Source organism: Cotesia glomerata, linkage group LG1 (genome assembly GCF_020080835.1).
Source record: "Cotesia glomerata isolate CgM1 linkage group LG1, MPM_Cglom_v2.3, whole genome shotgun sequence".
Classification (NCBI taxonomy): Eukaryota; Metazoa; Arthropoda; class Insecta; order Hymenoptera; family Braconidae; genus Cotesia; species Cotesia glomerata.
Genome location: NC_058158.1, coordinates 29,839,774 through 29,858,541, shown reverse-complemented (window position 1 = coordinate 29,858,541; position 18,768 = coordinate 29,839,774). Strand labels below are relative to the sequence as shown.

The window sequence follows — 18,768 nt, the reverse complement described above, 5'->3', positions numbered from 1 at the left end:
AAATTATATACCAAACAATAAATAAATACTTAATGAAAACTCAAATTTGCGTTGACAACGTTTAAGTTACTTTGCACAATGAAGAATAGAATCAAAGTAATTATGCACAAAGAGTATTCATTTTTTTGAACAATGCAATGATAAAAAGCAGGGGGTGGGAGTGAAGAAAGGCTATATTTTCAGCTTCAGTAATAGATTACGGAAAAGCTCACGATACCTCGCAGCGCTTTGGCGTGAAGAAAGGCAGCGCTGTAGCGTATAACAATCAAGGTCATTTTCCGATCAAAGGAAATCAAAGTTATTATACACGGATAGTATTCCCTTTAGAGCAAAGCGCAATAATAGAAGCAAGGTGGTGGGAGAAAGGAAGGCTATGTTTTCAGCTTCGGTAACAGATTACGGAAAAGCTCACGATAACTCGCAGCGCTGTAACGTGAAACTTTCAAGGTCATTTTCAGGTGGTCGACTTCGCTAATAAACACTTACAAATGTAATCGTGGAGGGAGAGTAAAATTAAATTCTCGTTGACATTAAAAAGGACAAAACAACAAGAGGGCTACAACAGGAAGTTTAAAAGTGTAAGTTTATAGAAAAAAATATATCCCTATACAAATAAATAATTTATAATAAAGGGACCGAATTTATTTTACTATTGGAGTTAGTTAAATACAGTAAAAATGAATTTATGTCGATAATTAATCGTTAAAAAGCAAAATAATACATTGGTAAATTATGATTTTATAAAAAAAATTTAGTCTTCCAACAAAAAAATTATTCTCAATATTAAAGTCATAAATTTTTCAATCAAAAGGAAAAATCATGTGTAACGCGAAAAACGATAAATTATTTTTGAATTTAACTTCAACGTCGAATAACTTTGAAAGGAGTGAATTTAATCAAAAATGTTAAGAGACCTTTTTTGTAGAGCATTAAATTTCCTTTGAAAATAAGTATTTTAAATTGTAAAAATATTGATATTTCTGGTAGCTACAAAAATCCAAAATTGAAACGCAAAATTGAAAAAATAAATCTTTGTTTAAGGCATGATTACAAGGAAACGGCTTGTTTTACAGTAATTTACAAAGATAACTTTTTTAGGAAATTTAATTTCCTATAAGAATACATATCGCTAAAATTTTTCAGATTGATAATTAACGAATTTTGAGTAAAAATGCGATTACTGTTGAAAAATCAATAGTCGTAACGATACACCCCTTAATATTATTATTAAGGACTCAAACTTGCACAATAATTTTTTTATCATCATGAATGATATTTTCACAGTATCTATAGAAAAAAATAGTCAGTTTTTGGCCCAGTCTAATATATATATATATATATATATATATATATATATATATATATATATATATATATATATATATATATAATAATCGCGTTCTTTGTTAAACTTTATAATTTCAATTTTTTTCACGGATATTATTATTTATTTCAATCTAAATTAAAACGGCTTAACTTAATAACAAATATTTCATTTCTTCTACACACTATTCAATTAAAAACAATGTTTTGTCTAACAGTAAAAATAATTTGTTAATTTTTAAACATATTTTATTTATAAGAACATTTGTTAACTAAAACTTTTATTATTAGAAAAACTTTAGCATTAGAAAATAATTTTAGGCCGTTTATGGTCATAAGCCTATTTTCTTTTTTTTAAGCTATTGAATATTCTTTTAAATAGTTTTCTCTTTAGAATTTGCTGTACCTCATTTAAAGCTAAACATTTCAGTGTAAAATTTTAAATACTATCGTAAATTTAGGGATTGGGTATCCTTGAGTTTATTTTTTATTATCTTTTTATTGCATCTGACGACGAATATTTTTTCTAATCTGTGAGAAAACTTTTCTGTCAACCATGTGCATAACAGCTGTTCTCTAACTTACTCTCTCTACCTTCAAATTATTTCTTTACGCCTACAATTTTCAACAACCAATAATTTTGCACAAATAACGTTACCACACCTATCGACCCTTTTTCTCATTCCCTCAAACTGTAACCTCTGACTGAATCACTTCAAACAAAATTCTTCAGTCAGTCATCTACTCACAAGACAATTGCATCTATCTATCCATCGACTATATATCGACAATCTATCTATCCATCGACTATCTATCGACAATCTATATATCTATCGACAACTTATCAATTTTCTATTAATCAGTAATTAATTTAAACATATCAAAAAGTGTGTAATTTTACATTATTAAGAAGTATTTATCAATAAATCGTTAAGACTAAAAATTACTTTTGTGTGTTTAAAATCAACAATTTAATTGGAATATTCTCGCTCCAGTAAATTGTAGCTAGGAAATAAACAAACAATTTCTTCGTTTATTAAATAAAATTCAAATCCAAGTACACGGACAAAGGTACGCTAATTTTTGTTCTCATTCTCAGATTAAACTCATAAATTCTTGCTCGTTCATTACATTGCCACGGACATAACATTAATGGTAACAGCGAAATTGCAAAATGGACTAGGAATGTTATAAAAATTTTAAACCGCAATTATTTTTTTTTTATATTTATTTTATACTGCGTTAATTTTTTTATAACATATTCATAAAAAATTAGAAAAATAAAACTAAATTCATACGCGTGTATTTTTTTTTACATCCTAATGAAATCTAAAAACTTTTTTAATCAAATTGTTAAATGAAATTAAATAAAAAAAACAATTTAATATCCTATTCATTTTTTCAAATTCAATTAACTTTTGTTACCTACATAAGAAACATTTTTTCATTTCACTGAGAAATACATTTAATGAAGTATTTACCGAGTAAATTCTATTATTTTTATGCCCCTTACTAACGTAATTGTTCCACGTTGATAAATATATGTATAAGTATGCAAGACACATTAAATAATTCAACTTGCTAATTTAACTCTCGAGTATTTATTCACCATCGAAAAATATATGAAATAAATAAAGATTATTTCTTTCACATTTCACGTTTCAAGTTGTAATTTTAAGAGACTCTAAATCATTTACAAATTAGCTCAACTAATTTCTGAATTAACTCGACAAATACTAAAAAAAAAAGGAAGAAACTTTGATTATCGCATTACTTCTATTCTACAATAATAAGAGACCGTAAGGATTTTGCATTATACACTACTACTTATACTTACACGTAGCAGTCGGACTCTCCAGTGAATTCTATTCTCCTTACTGTTCTTAGCGATTTAATTCACATTTTATTAAGCTCTCTAGAGCATCGTTGGATACCTAACAAAGTTAAATAGTGGTTTAGAGTAGGAGATACACGATATACACAAGTCAGTCCGCTACCGCTAGTTTGGAGCTACACGATACACGCTTCAAACTTGGCTTTTGCCTTTACTTCAACGGTGCACTCACGGCTGCCTAAAGTTTATCGAGTTCCTTAGTTTACTATCTGAAATGCAGCTTTGTACTCGATCTACTAACGAATCACATAAAGACTTGTTAACTATATTTATATCATTTACTTCATTCTATTTTTATTCTAATTAAAAGTATTAATTTAATTAGCGAAAGCTCCGAGATTCAAATCCTGTTCACGATACTTTAAATGCTGAATTTTAATGGATTTTTTTTTTTTTTTTTTTAATTAAATTACTCTTTCTGAGTAACATTCTTACACTATACAAGCCTTGAGGGCAAATGGTTCGCTTCACTCTTCCCTGAAAATCGAAACATTATTCGCTGTTTTTAAAACTCATTAATTATTCATTGCACTATTTTGAAAAGGAAATTAAGGAAAAATATTTTATTTAGCTCCTTCGTAACATGCATTTATTAACTTAACCTGTATGGATGCATATAACTATCCATATATGTAACGGAATCGTTTGAACTTAAAAAATTTGGATTTAGACACAGAAGATATTGAAAAAAACTTTAATAAGGAAGAAACATTCGATTGTTGACTTATAGTATAAAAAAATGTAACAATAATGGAAAAAGTCGGGTTCAAAAATTTTACACTTATTATATTATAATCTAACTCTACCAATAAAATATCAGCAACAATTCCATTAAGAAATCCAGGATTTTTCTGCTATTAAATAAACTTTTCTGATCATCACTCCATTTTTATTTTAAACTCATAAAAAATCATTTACAATTATTTTGTACTTTTTAGTTTGATTTGCCATCAAAGTGTATTTTTTAATTTTCACCCTTAATTTTGAAAATAATTTTTTTTTTACATTAATTATATATAGGAACTTTTAATTACATTTTGATGAAATGAATGAATTTCAAAAGCATAATTAGATGAATGTCTTTTAGTTATGACTATTAAAAGAGTGAGAACAAGTAATAAAGTACAAACATAGTTTCTAATTAAACCGTGTCTACAACTGACAAACATTTCTCATTAGATCGACGACTATTTGCTATTGTACATATACGAATACAACTCTCGTATATCTAAATAATACATAACATCTAATACTTTGTACATCCTACTGTAGTCGTAGTTTGCTTTATGACATTTTACGAGCGAGCACACGATAAAACTTTTTCTAAACGGTATATATGCTAGACGAAGAAAGTAAAGTAATTTTGGTTCGATTGAATCGTAGTTTTCGTTAAAGTAATTAAAACTTTAATCTAATTCCATAAAAGTTTAATTGATTTTTTTTTAAGACAAAATTCCAACCGTATAACAGCTAATATTTTAAAAGCTTGGCTATAAAAGTTATAAATTTAAAACTAATATTTTAAAAGCATGTGGGATAGGTGTTTTTTACTGAATACTTTTTTTAGTGAAATGTAACTATTTTTATGGAATTACTTTCTCAGTGATGTGATGTGAAAATAAGTTTGTTCATGAATATATATTAGTTTTTAGACATTAAAAAATGATATTTTTAGTTTTTCATTGGGTGGATTTTGCAGTAGTGTTTATATGATTCCACAGAGTTATTTTAGAGTAAGTTAATTTGCAAAGACGTGAGAGTAATGGATTTACTCAAGATATGAATTATTCAAACCTCGAAAATGATGATAAGTATAATAATAAGCGGTAATATTACGAGTGTTTAATATTTGAACTAATAGAAGAGTAGTGCATAAAATTACATGCTCTGTTGATGTATGTGCGAGCACAAGATGCTTCATCTCTATCTCCATAAATTTCATTCATGCATATAACGTCTGGTCACAATTGTGGATGTTTATTGAGGACCGTTAAATTGATGAGACACATGTAAATACTGTAGTGTATTAAATGCTTCAGCCAGCTCATTTCGTGCTTTAATTTTTATTCCATCTGTAATGGTGTACTTCGTTATTCTTAAGCCCATTAAACAAGCGTAAATGTTATCGCAGTTTCTTCCTTGTAGTTAATCGTTTTGTTGACAGTTTGTCAAATTTGTTCTGCTAATTGTTAGTTATTTAAGTCGGTAACTAAGACATTTTTTGCTTAAAACACAATGTAAGAGGATTTTATGCCACGTAATTTTTCTTCTTCTTAAAAAAAAAAAAAAAATACTCTTGCAATGTAAAATATTCACTTATTCAAAAATTTTGATTGTTAAAAAATTTTTTAAAGTTTCTTAAAAAAAGATTTCCAGTTATTTAAATTGATTGGACATTTTTTAGAAAAATTTGAAATTAGATATTTTTTTAGTTCAAGAAATTCGAAATTTAAATAATTTAAAAATATTAAAAATATTTTTTTTATAAAATAATATCAAATAAAAGCCTGAAGTAATACTAAGAAATAAATATGCTTTTGTTTAATCTAAAAAATTTTAATTGAAAAATTTGATAGATTTATATTTGAAAGATTACATATCTAATCAGCAATAATTGATCTATAGTTGAACTGAGTTCTAATTGTCTCTGGAATTTTATTTTACGAGTATTTTTGAAATTTTCATTTAATCTATCAACTCATTTGACAACTCAATTTGAAAAAAAAAAAAAATAAATAAATAAATTCAATTATTATTTTCCTTAAAAAAACAAACACATCAACTATTTTTTCATTAATAAACATTGAACTTCAGTCTTCACCTGCCATAAATAAAAAAATTCCACAGTATTGATTGTTTGGTTTATTTTTTTTTATAACATACAATAATTGAATATTAATTAAACGGATGTATTTGATAAAGGGTTGTGCTTATTCATTCTTAATAGCATTTAAAGTGAACATTAATTCATAACCACTATGTGTAGAAGCAATTATAATTATTGATTTTCCATTCTTTAATGAACCTAAAAAGCCATTTTAACAATTTAAAAACAAAGTTTAAGGCTAGACGGACTTTTGTGCTGTACTTACCGCGACAAAATAGTGACTAGACATTGTAATATATTTTGTAAAAAGCTAGAGAACAGTTTTTTTTTTTTTTTTTTTATCCGTAATACGCAATATCGTTGCGCTAATGACAAATATTTCTCGCTGAATTGGCAAGCCAAGTCTGGTGTTTGACGTTTACGAGCAGTCAATGAACCCTCTTGCTTACAGCGAGGGCTATATTAGACTTTAAATGGGAATACCATCAGTGACGTTGTCGTATTTTGTCGATTAAATTATTGTCGGGTTTATTAAATATCCCAAGACGTTGTATTTTTTTTTCTCATTTATAATTTAATTTACCTTTTTTACAATAAATAACATCTGATAGAACAGAGGACTCGTTTATTTTATACTAAAAATTAGTAAAATTTAATTGAACGGGTTCTATATAAATACAATCCCGTAAAAAATTTTAATGTGGCATTATGAACAATTTCTATCTATGATCTTATCTGGTCATATATAGTTATATCAAGTTACATATGAGAATAAAAAAATATTTTAACATATTTTTTTATTTTTTATTAAAATATGTGAGTCAATGAACATTTGGTAATAAACAAAAATTGGTTTAGTAGCTAAGTCAATTAAAAATCAATCTCAGATAACCTCCTCAGGAGAGTCAAAAATTGGAAAAAAATTTCAGCAAATATGCGTCTTCTGATGCAGATTTTCAACACTAACTAGTCAAAGAATTATACACTGATAGAAAAACAATCTTGATTTAAGAAACTTTTTTTCTTTAAAACTTGAACTCTTGAAACTAGATATAGATATATTTCTTTCAAGAATCTTTGTCTCTTGGTTCAAGATAGGCGATAACATTGATTCAAGATGTTACCGACTTGTGTTAAGAATGGCTTTTTTTTGAGTCATTAATTTACTTATTTCCAAGAAATAATTTTTAACTTCCCGCTAAGAAAATTGAAAATTTTCGAAAATCGGGAAGTTATTGGTTTTACCCCGTTTTTCGAAAATCGAGTTTTCATCAGATCTCGACGTTTTGAGGTCCTAGGAAGCTTCCCTGACTATTCCCGCGAGGGTGTCACTGTGTGTGTGTGTGTGTGTGTGTGTGTGTGTGTGTGTGTGTGTGTGTGTGTGTGTGTGTGTGTGTGTGTGTGTGTGTGTGTGTGTGTGTGTGTGTGTGTGTGTGTGTGTGTGTGCGTGTGTAAGTATGTAAACCTCTTATAACTTTTGAACGGTTGAACCGATTTCATTGCGGTTGGTGCCATTCGAAAAGGCTTCGCCAAACTTAGATTTCCTGAAAATTTGAACCGATTCGGACCGATAGATTTTGAGAAATTTGGAGAAATCTAAAAAAAAATAGGAAAAAAAATTTTTTCAGAAGTGGTTTTTTTGGAATAACTTAAACGGCTCTACCGATCGATTCCAAAAACTAATCAGCTCTTAACCTTGAAAAACCATGTCGATCGAAAGATATCGTGAACGAAAGAAAACTGAAAAAAGTGTTTTTTCGGAGTTACTCCGAAATTTCTAGTTTGACGAATTAAAACTTAGAAATTTAAGTATTTTATATAATGATATATTAAGAGATTATAAATCTAACAAAAGGAAATAATTTTAATTGTAATTGTGATTTGTATAATTTTTACATTGTAAGGAAAGTTGATATTTATTTTGTATTTATATTTAATTTGAATTTAATACTTAGCGCGTTCGGTGCTAGTATAGATGACAGATGTTTTTAGATTGTATAGTATGATTCATGTACCTAATGTTTTGGAGGCGGGCTAATCGGTGCCATGCAATTAACAATTTTTATAAGTGTCGTGTTGACTTTATTTCTGGAGTTTGTAATTAATTAATAAATTTACCAGTTTTATTAATTCTGTAAAGATTTATATGACTAAGACAACTGTGCAATGTAAGATAATGATTGTTAGAATTCGTATTATGGTAAATATTGTATTTGTAACAATTGTTATGTTATGTTGTTGGTAATTAACATGTGAAATTTTCAGATACCTGAGGAAGGTCAAATAAATGACCGAAACGTCGCAAAAATAATAATGTAATTTGTTATTATGATCCTATCTTGTCCACATTCCTGAGATAAAAAAAAAAAATTTATTTATGATAACTATGGACGATAATATTAACTATATATATATGAATATATGAAAAATTGATGTGGGTACTCAAATGAAAGGTCTCGATGAGTATAATGTCGGAGTGAGCTTATATCTGTAAAAATTTCAATAATTCACAAGATATAAGGTCATTTATTAATTATGAATCTAGAGATAGAGTATTTTCTCTTAATGATATTCTCTTAATAATATAGATGATAGGATTACAATTAATTCAATTATAATGGAACCATTAAATGATGTTTCATAATTTTATCTTGTGAAAAAATATTAATAATTGATAATAATAAGACTTTTTTAGTAACCCAAATCTTGGATGATTGCTATTTTGATAATCATAGTCAATCATTCAAAATAATCAATAACAGCTCTAATATTTGGAAATTTTTATCATATATGGATTTAAACGATTGTGTTATTATTTGTTTTAATATTTTATAGGACGAATAATTTTTACAATCTGAGATGATTACAGTTACCATCTTCGATTATAGCAGTTATAATTTTTCATAATTACAATTATCATTTTCGATAGTAATCGTTACCATTATTAATAGTAACTAGTACAATTATCAATGATAACACCTATTATTTTGTGACTAATTAATATTATTAGCATTTCAAATAGTAGGAGTTAATATTTTCGTATAGTAAATACTATTATTAATTTTTATCCGTGTAGCTCTTAAGCCAAGAAAATCTAAATCAAGACAAGAAATTCTTAAAGCAAAATAATTTGTCTTCCAAAATAAATTCTTAGATCAAGAAAATATCTCTTGAGTCAACATAAATTTTCTATCAGTGTAGAGGGGTATATACAGTGAAAATAAAAATTTGAACCAAAAACATCATTTTGTATCAAGAACATATTTTTTTTGATTTTAGGAATTGTTCTTGATTCAAGTAAATTATACTCGCTTTAAATCAATTTTTTTTTTCAGTATATGACTAAATTAGGCCTGATATTTTGGCATATCAAGTCATATTGAGGCACATATGTTAATTGACTTATTCAACATTGACTACACTGATAAAAAATTTAACTTGACTCAAGAGCCAAAATCTTGAACCAAAAATACCATTTTGAAGAAAATGATTTTCTTGAGTCAAGAAAATGATTTTCTTGAGTCAAGAAAATAAATTCTTCAATCAAGAAATTATTCTTGGCCTGAGAAAATTTTTCATGTTTCAAGAATTTATTCTCTTGACTCAAAAAAATCATTTTCTTCAAAATGATATTCTTGGTTCAAGATTTTGGCTCTTGAGTCAAGTTAAATTTTTTATCAGTATATACGTATCTCGGTCATTATTCGAGCCACAAATTTACTTGTGAATTAAATTAGTTGCGTTTTGTTGCTAATTAGTTGCTCTGTTTATAATTTCGTTGCTTGATTAGATTCTGGGCAATTGTTAATAATGGATTGTGTCAATGCTAACTTTACAGACATACAATTTTTTCCACGAGATATAATTAAACGAATTAATTGAGAGTTTAGCAGTATATTATTATTAATATAGCCGAGTGAAGGTAAAAGAGAATGAGTGTGAACAGTTAGTTGTTTATGTATCATATTTCCACTGTATGCTTTACTTGTACATGCCACCAACAACAGTTTGCTGTAAATCACAACTTCTGCATCCAAGACTCTGTTATTATATTACAGTATTATATGCATTCGAGCATGTGACTTTTCTCATTCCTGTCATCGCCTTATGAAATACAACTCCAGTGAACAGTAATTGAATCATAAAATTTATCTGAGATATTAAGAAAGAAAATAAGAGGAAAGAAAAATAGAATAAACAATGACAATATCTTAAAATTTTTTTACAAAACTTTTTTATTTAAGTTGTTTCATTTGATATTTCTCAAAGTCATAAAAGTAACAACTGTAATTTCGAAAGAGTACTGTATAGATAAAAATAGTGTAAGCGGGAGGTGCTGGTGTTTATTTTCACTGAGAACATAAGACTTTGTTCTTAAAGTTTAGGAGTTAGTGTATTTTGAGTAAATGTAAAAGGCTACAAAGAAACGGTGTTGGGGTTCAGAGTGGTGGTTTTTTATTTTTTGATAAAGAGCAGAAAAGAGAGATGATGAAGACGGTGTTCATCATAAGCAGCTTTCTCATTTGATGCTCATCCGGGTGGGCTCTCGGCTCACTCTCTTTACTTGTTCTGCTGCGAACCTCATTCGAGACCATGTCGTCTCGCTGAATATTCTTAAGTGTACACACGGAACTTTCAAGCTTTATATTATGGGTTTTTAACTTTCAACTCTCGAAATTAAAAACTCGAAAAGCAAAGTTTCAGCAATCAATCCCCGCATCAAAAACCACTTCTTAATACATTTCTTTGGTTGTGTCTGGAAATGAATTTTTTTAATACTTACTGTTACAGTTTGAAGGAAAGAAAGACGAATGAATTATTGGTGATGAAAGATTCAAGATTTATTTTCTTTCCAACGTCACTGTTACTTTGATGATTTCATACTAGGAGCTCTTGTCGAAGTTACTGAAATTTTTTCATTATACTTTATAACCGTGAATTTGACATGAAAAATTTCCGACCATCTCAATAGTTACGTTGAGGTTTTGATAATTTATTTATCACATTTATTATTTAACTAGTAAAATTAAAGTGCAGAAAATTGTTAAAGTATCAATTATAAAAAATTTTTTTTAAATTATTTTTGACGTAAACAATTATTGTATCAATTGCGCTTTATCATATATCTACATCAATTTTCAACTAATCCTTGAAAATTATTAATTAATTGAAAGATTGACTATTAAAAATGAAGCTTCATTTTAATGGGAAAAAACTAAAAATTATTAATTTAAAAAAATATGAAAAATAATAATTCACGTTATTGTTAACAACTTTTTGAGTGGAACATAAAATAATTAATTTTTCACGCTCCAATAATTAAAAAAAAAAAAATCTTTAATATTTACCCTGCAAACTGATTTAAAAACTCAGAAATAAATTATTGCAACTTATTTGTTTCGGTACTGAGTGCACAAAATTTAATATTGATAATTAATAGATTGAAGATGAAGCTAAAATCTTTAATGCAATTTTTATATAGAATCATACATAAACAAAAAACCACATAAATGAATTTTCTGTTTAAAATATATTGATAAATTCATCATCATAAATTTATCACTCAAATAAACTTAATTATCATCATATACACACGATAATAAGTTATTATTCATATTTTGCAAAAATTTATCTCGAATACTCCAGATTTTTATTTATTGCGTAGCATTTGATACGGTCCGTGAAAAATTTATGCTCACCGAATTTTAAATGCATCATATTCGTGCAGCTACAGTTCATTCGTCATTTATAATATAGTACAATTTTAATGTTCATAAAAAAAAAAAAAAAAATATGATTCAATCAATTTGTACAAAATATACATTCAAGTTTTAAAAAAATGGTATAGTTATGATTATGTGAATTGCCGCAATTCAAACAAATTTAATTAAATAAATTTTAGTATTCATAAAATTATTTTATATCGTAAAAATAAAGCAATATCATTCTTACCCTGCAGCTAAAGCTAATGAAAATAAATGTGGAAAAGTTTTGTTAATGTTTTTATTAGCCAATAACCTAGATTTAAACTCTTGTTGAAAATAACAAAACTCAAAGTCATAAACTCCATTAACTTTGTAGTTTCTAGCTAGTGTATTCTCAGGAAAGCTATTCCCGCGATATTTATGTACCATTCAAGAGACTTAAATTATTAATCAGTTTTCATAAACTTTTCTTAAAACAATCAACAAGTTTTCTACTCATCATCTTAAAATCAATAACAGTGATATAAAGTTACTAACAAAAAAAATCTCAAAAAAAACAACTAAGAATTTCAAGTTGTATCATAAATTTTCTATCTTACCGACCAACCTCAAGTTCAAGCTTCAACCATCCAACCTTACCGACCGCCAGAAGCTCAGCTTTTGTAGGCAACAAAGAATTCTACCTATTCTTGAATTCTAACAACTCTCACCATTTTCACCCCCCAGTACAGTCTCTGTTTCTTTTTATCAACAAACTCCCTTATCACCTCCAGATAAAATCCCGAGAACTCCAGTTGAGGATTCAGAGATTCATCTTGAAAGTTTTCACCATTATCGAGTTCTGAACAAATGGAATTAAGAATTTTTAGTTTTGAAAATGACAAATGTTTTGTACTTAAACGATAAAAAACTTGAATTACAAGTTTCGTTGTCTTTATTCCGTTTTTTTTCTTTCTCAACGACAAAAAAGTTAAAAGCATTAAGAAAAGTCAGCGGAGATGAAATGCATTCAGCGTATTTAGAACGAAAGTTTTATGCATGCATATATATATTCAAAAATAATGTATGTATACTATATATAAAACCTAATGTAATTTATATGGTAATTACTGGGCTCGCAGAAGGCATCTTTCGAATACGTAAATTTGTTCATAGCATTCAAGTGCAGACTCGTCTTCTGGTTTCCTTCTTTCGAGTTTCATTGTAAGATGCACTTTGCTCATACATCTTATTCTGGAGAATGGAGAGCCAGAATTAAAGCCACCGGAACTTTTATCCCTCTTTCGAATGAACATGAACGTCGATACACACATTCACATGTTTTTTTATATTTTTTCTCGTGTTTTGGCATGTGTGTCTTCATCAGCCAGTCAAGATTCCATTTATATTCTAAAGTCTAGTTTGTATTGGTTGCTAATAGAAAAAGCCAGCGTGGTTGATGAGAAAGGAAAATAGATTGCTGCAAAGAAGGAGACGCAGGAAAAAAAATTCGCTTAAGTTGAATCCCACGAGAAATCTTCTCTATTGCTCTTCACTTTACAGTCGATGCTTCTCTATTCGATATTTTCACATCCTTCTATCCGTGTTGTGAAAATCTAAAAGTAAAAATAATAACAATGATATAGTAGTTTAATTTAGTCAGAACAAAAAATAACGCGGCCACAAGAAATTCTTTTGTTATTATTTATGGTTGCGGAAAACAAGTACGTACGCTCATTATCATTTTTATTGTTAGAAATTCAGAAAAATTTTTGCTCTTGCTCAATTTTTCGGTACTATCCTATTCTCGCGAAAAAATTTTTATATCTTTTGTACATGGTTGTATCAAACTATGTATGAAAATAAAAATATAATTTTTCCGAGAAATGTGTAATTCAATTATCATGTCATTAAACAAAAATTGGTTTCATAGTTGATTTAATTGAAATAACATGACAAATATGTTCTTTAACAGGATTAAAAAAATTATTTTTATTTTATAACAATACCTCAGACAAGACTCTGTTCTGAGAAGAAAATTTAGTGATCATGCGCTCTCTGTGGGGGATTTTCCATATAACTTTTGATCGAAAAATTATATAAGTCCATATATGCCTTGATATGCATTTATATAAGGGAGAGCGATAATAAAAAAAAGTTTTCTTTTCCTTAGCTTAGACATAGAATTTGTAGCATGTAAAAAAACAAAAGTTTTTTGTAAAAAATTTTGTGTTCAACATTTCGGGGTAGCTCATTTATTTTTAAAATGAATAACGAACTTAATTTTTTAGTTTCAACAAAAAATTATATTTTTGCAATTTTTTTTTTTCATCAGTTTTAAATTCTATCCTCACGCAAAGAAAAATAGTATATTACACTACAAGGGCCGAAAGTTGAATTTTCGGCCCTGGGCGTCATTATGCCCGAGGCGAAGCCGAGGGCATAATGACGCGCAGGAACGAGATTTTAACTTTTGGGCCATGTAGTGTATACGATTTTTCTTCATAGCCGGTCGAAATTACGTTATTAATTTTACTTTTTTCAACTTTAAATGTTGATAAGTATGTTTTTGATGCCTGCCCCGACGATTATTAAGAAAATTTTTTTGATACAAGAATTCATGTTCTTGAAAATTTTTAAGAATATATATTCTTAGCTCAAGAACTTGTTAAATTGATTGAAATAATTTTTACTTAATTTAAATAAAGCTATTCTCTTGTTTATCTATTATTCAAAGATAAATATTGATGCTCTTCTCTTCAAAAATTAATAATTAATAATAATGGAATATTTGATCGTCATCGAATTTCTCGTACCAAGAAATTGTTAGTTGAGTAAAAATACTTTTTTTTCTCAGCGTAATAAATTAATTTCATTTTATCAAAGATGTATTCATTTTCATTAGTTTAATAAATTATATTAATTATTATAAAATTTATAAAACAAAACATATTATAAGCTAAAAACTCTTATTGCCTTTTTTTTATCGTTTTCAATTTTAATTGAATGATCACAATTATTAATAATACTTCCATAAAAAATACAGTTTTCAAACTTGATATTAGAGCAATTAAAAATTGTATCTCCACTAAATATAAAGTTTTGATAATTCATAATTTGATTATTCAAATTTAAATTTGTAGATAAGTATTCTGACGATAGTTTATTGTTAGGAGTATTGAATTGACTTGAAAAGTACTTTGATATTAAATTAACCCTAGTAGAAATGTAATCAAGTATCTGGCCAGTAACTGGCTAGTTTAACTAGACTTAAGCTAGGAACTGGCTAGTATAATATCCAGTAATTGTCTAGTTTCTAGCCAGTTTTACTAGACATCAAATAAAACATGGTGACACTTGTAGATTTTGAGGTTATTTAAAATTAACTATGGATAAGTTTGTTACAATTCAAAAGAGTAATAATATTAATAATAAAAATAGTAATAATTAATAAACGGAATAATTATAAAATTCATTTATGAATTTAACATTTAACTGGTATATAAAAGTATTAAGAACTATGAAATAAGTTATTAATTTATTATATTATATTCTTAAAAATAAAACTAAAAACATTAATAATATAAAAAAATAAAAATAACAGTTATTTTTAAAAGAGTTTTTGCACGTATTGGCAAATTTGGAAGAACTCCTCGTAAAATTTTTAATAATTCATCTAGATGACAGTCTGGAGTATTTGTTTTGATTGCCCACAACCGCAATTCAGTTATTATGTCAATTTTTTAAATTTCATCCATTTTTTTAAATATATTACAAATTATTTTTATATTGAAATACTCAATTTTTTTTTAATTATTTACACTGTTTCTGAATATTATTATTATTATTATTATTATTTTGAATTGTAACAAACTTATCCATATTTAATTTTAAATAACCTCCAAATCTACAAGTGTCACCATGTTTTATTTGATATCTAGTAAAACTGGCCAGTAACTAGACAGTTACTGGATATAATACTAGCCAGTTACTAGACATGATCGCTAGCCAGATACTAGATTTAATCGAGTAAAAACTTGATCATTTCTACTAGGGAACAGACGACAAAACAACATTGATAATTATTTTTAAGGTTAGAGGTAGCAACAGAAATGACAGCGGTTAACATTTTGTTATAACGACAGAATAAATAGTCCCTAGTTACGAGTGTAATTACGCATGAGAAATTCTTTTCTCCCGCTGTTACAAAGGGCGCGCGTGTACTTCTCACAGGGAGTAAATGTTAAACTTTCATCCCTGCTAGTAGGGACGAAAGTTCGTACTTTTGACCGAGGTATGAAGAAAAAATTTTTTTTCTCCACTCTAATATAAATGACCAATTTTCATATCAGGCCATAAATATGGACATATAATGCCATATGAGAACATTTTCTCACGGGTCATATCGGTGTTACGTCCATTATATACATTTATTATGCGATACGAAGATGCATTGCATAATGCTTGAGGGAGAAATGAAAGGAATGAAGATGATCCGCCAGGGTATCTTGCATTACGGTTGAATAAAGTTCTTAGAAGGATGATCTCTTTAGAGTTTAGAGGTTGAAGATCGATTTTGATTTGTGACCTGAATCCTGAGTTCTGTATAACAAAAACCATCACTCGCCATAACCATGGCCGTCGGCAACCACCGAGTCTCAATATAATTTCATTGTTAGTAATTCACTCGGGTGAATTCGCTGATAGTAAATAATAATCCACTCGGTTTTAGATACAACCAATAAATAAATATTTTTTGGGGATTTAACTTCAAACCGAGCAGAGGAACAATCAATCGCGTCACGAATTACTGATGAATTGAGTATAGGTTTTAATATTCGTTAAGCCGTAAAACAATGAAACATTGATTGAAAGCTACTGAGGCGTGATTGAAATTATTCATATATGAAATAATGTTTATATACATGTAGAAATTTTTAAATTCAAATTGCTTTTTCAATAAAGCGAATCTAGGTGAAATTTAATTTGAAAGAGAAAAAAAATGTGTACCAACTATTTATTTCTCTTGGAAATATTTTTTATCACCAGTTCTTAATTATTGAAGCTTGTTAATTTGACGTTAGTGAGAAATTTATATAGTTAAATAACCGCTAGGTAACTCTAATTTATCTGAGATTAAATTGATTTCCAGAAGCAATTTGCATCTTGAGTTTAATATACCAGAGGCATCTAATTTCAAGTCATTAACTTTTCTCGTCTTCTTATTTAATGAAAAGTTTATTCTGAGCCCTCTTCCAGTGGCTTTTGCACTCACCAAGTTTCCTTTTTACTGCCCGAACTTTTGACGTGTTAATTGCCCAATTAACGAGTTTGTCCTCTAAATCAGAAATATAACTTACAATTCAATTATTAGTTAGTTGTAACGGAAACATTTTCGATCGATTAACAGCCCTGTCTCAAGTAATTCTGAGTTTGCTTTGAAAATCTAAATGAAAAAATTTTTAAACAAATCATTTAGTTAAGTCTTCCTGAACATAATTAATAATTAATAATTGTATATTCATTTATCTACCATCAAAAAAAAAAAGTTCACACGACCAACGGAAATTTGCAATGAACTTGTTAAATTTCGCGCAATAAAACTATTTATGAAAGCTTAAAATCCAATTTCCGGATTAAATATTGAAGATAAATAAAAATAAATTCAATACTTTTTTTGTGGAAAATAGAAAATTTAATTTCCTTTGAAAAAAAAATCGTTACCTTTTTTTCTTTGAAGTAATGTCAAGTTCAAATCGAAACTTTAAGCACCGACAATTATAAGCAGATTTTAGATGAAATAAGTTTGAGAAATAGAGAAAAAATGATTGCGATTGAAGTTTCACAAAGTTTAAAATAGAAATTTATTTCGAGACCTGTCTTAAAATCTTTTTTTCAATAATTAGTCCGTAAAAATTTTAATTTGAATGTCATTCATTCGAAAATACTATTTAAATCATTAAAAATAAAGTATTTAATTAAAAATTTTTTATTTAAACTTTTAGATCAAAAAGTGACGTCTGATGTGTTGTTATGTATTTCTACTAGGGGAAAATTCTTTAAAAGATGGTTATAAAAGCCGGTGACATTTGAAGAGACGGTACTTATATTCAGCTGTCACAGATTCTTATTAACGCCCCTTGACCTCATGGCAAAGTTTAAAGCACCTCGATTCAGCATAAAATCCACAAAGAAATTTTCTCTCCCTTTTTAGATTATCCGTTGCGAAAAGTAAAAAGGAATTAAAAAAATTTTCACGATGGTTAAATAAACATTTGTTAATCGATAATCAGCTTGATATAGAAAACGATAGTAAAGCATTCCGACGATCAATTACAGACAATCCGATTCGTTCGTTGTCGCGTCGTTTCAGTTACTGATAATGTCAGTTTGGATAATTTACGAATATCAAAACCCGTTATAGATAGAACGTATATGTATATAGGTAGTTAGGTATAATATATAACAGAACGAAGAACATAGAGCACCTCTACTTCACGTATGACGGATATTGTCAAATTCGTACGCTATGAATATTTGCTTCCTGCAAACATGTACTGGATCAGAGCGACGAGTCGCGCTGGTAGTTAGATAACGTTAAATGGCATCTAGATAACAGATAAAATTTTATTGCCCTCGGTGTCGTTAATAAAAGCAAAAAATTACGATTTATATGAGTACTGACTAGAATTGGGAATTTAATTTACTGCCGGTAATTTTAGTGATTAAAGACACTCGTTTACTTTTTTTGAGGTTGTTTGATCGAGTGCATACGTAATATGTGACTAGAAAATGAATCTAAAATTTATTTTTACTTTTGCATTAGATAGTTAAATTATACGACTGGAAATTATTTTGACAATCAAAAATGTTGTTAAAGTTATTATACACTAAAATATTCACAACAAATCATTTTACTGTTTAAATATTTAATAACTTCGAATATTAAAATATTTTATGGATACTTGAAATGTTATGAAATTTAAAGAACAAAAAATTCACGAAAATTATTAAAATTTCTTTTATTATTTAGCTGTAAA

The 18,768-nt window shown here is 27.8% G+C and overlaps 1 protein-coding gene across 1 annotated transcript in view; it reads left to right on the top strand.

Annotated features, from left to right (window-relative positions):
• LOC123258506 (disks large 1 tumor suppressor protein) overlaps positions 1 to 18,768 on the top strand; it is a 308,892-nt gene that overhangs the window by 33,587 nt on the left and 256,537 nt on the right. The gene's annotated exons all lie outside the window — the stretch shown is intronic.